The sequence below is a fragment of the Bison bison genome, unplaced genomic scaffold (assembly GCF_000754665.1).
Source record: "Bison bison bison isolate TAMUID 2011002044 unplaced genomic scaffold, Bison_UMD1.0 scf7180017864252, whole genome shotgun sequence".
Taxonomy (NCBI): domain Eukaryota; kingdom Metazoa; phylum Chordata; class Mammalia; order Artiodactyla; family Bovidae; genus Bison; species Bison bison.
In genome coordinates, this window is record NW_011494824.1 from 4,120,889 (window position 1) to 4,122,440 (window position 1,552).

Below are 1,552 nucleotides of genomic sequence, written 5' to 3' on the forward strand. Positions count from 1 at the left end.
AGAGACAAGGTAGGAAAGAACCCGTTGTTGTTTGGATTCCCTCAATGGCAGCAGCTGTAAGAGGGCCGGTGTTCGGGTTTCCCCACATTGTTGGATTAGTCTGAGCGAGTTCTCGCCATGGAGGAGGAGACAGCACCAAGCCAGAGCCAAGAGTAATAGAGCCCCTGGGGAGTGTACCGAGATTTGGAACCAACCAGAGGACTTGTTTGGTTTGTAGGGAGGATTAAATGAAATATTTTTACAAATATTTTGAAAGCATTAAGTGCTTTCATTGATATGTTATTCACCACCAGGAAAGCAAACAAACACCAACCTTTCTGCCCCTCCAGTTATCATTTATCTATACCCACCCCATCTCCTCTGCCCTTTGCCCTTCCCCTAGCTTAGGCAGAGACTGTCCCTGTCGTTATCTAGGACTAATTATCCGTTCTCTTCTAGATCCCTCTCTCCCTGCTTCCTGAGTGCTGGTTTTATCAGTCATGACTCTTCAACCTTTCCTTCCTGTTTCCCCGTCATCATTCAAAGGGGCTTTCAGATTTCCCAAAGAGAAAATCCTCCTTCATGCCATTGCTGCCTTATGCGCACTTGTCTCTCACACCAGTGCCTTTTCTTCATAGGCAGCCTTCAGGAAAGGGCTTCCCCTTCCCTCTAGCTCCTTACATCTCCTTCAGACCTGAGCTCAGGGCCTTTGGGTTCCTGAATCCATCACTGGCCTAGATCAGGTTTTGTCTCAGTGGCCTACCACCCCACACCACCAAATCCAATGGGTACTTTTCTGCTCTTCTATCCATCAACTTTCTAAACTCTTTCCCTCAACTTCTATGGGAACACACCCTCCTGTTGTTTCATTCCCCACCCCATCAGGTCCCATTTTTCTTCCTCTGTTCATTCCTCAAAACACTGGGGATCCCTCTTGGGAGTTCTTTAACTCTTACAGGGAAACTGTTTGGCACATGGTTACGTGACAGTCAAGACCCTTTCTTGAGCCCCACGCTTTGGAGTTGGTGCCTTCTTTCTCTTAGACTCCCCTTAGGGTTATCTTTCTGGATATCTGGGTAATGCGTCAGCCAGGGGCCACCTGCTGCTGGGAAAACACACACCCTAAAGGTTCAGTTTCCATCGGCGATGCTCCAGGCACCAGAACAAACCTCTGTTTCCTTATCTTTTCTGCCGTGCCTTTTCTAGGGTTCACCTCGTCTCTCTCTGAAAGGGATAAGACAGAATGAAGACTTGCATCTGGGCTGATGAAGACAGGGGGCACTCAGTCTATTGGATCTAAACCTTAAAACTGCCTACCATGGTCCAGAGTCTGTGTGGCTGTATTACTTAAGCCCAGGTCACTAGGGCTCGGAGAAGGCGATGGCACCCCACTCCAGTACTCTTGCCTGGAAAATCCCATGGACAGAGGAGCCTGGTAGGCTGCAGTCCAGAGGGTCGCAAAGAGTCGGACATGACTGAGCGACTTCACTTTCACTTTTCACTTTCATGCATTGGAGAAGGAAATGGCAACCCACTCTAGTGTTCTTGCCTGGAGGATCCCAGGGACGGGGGA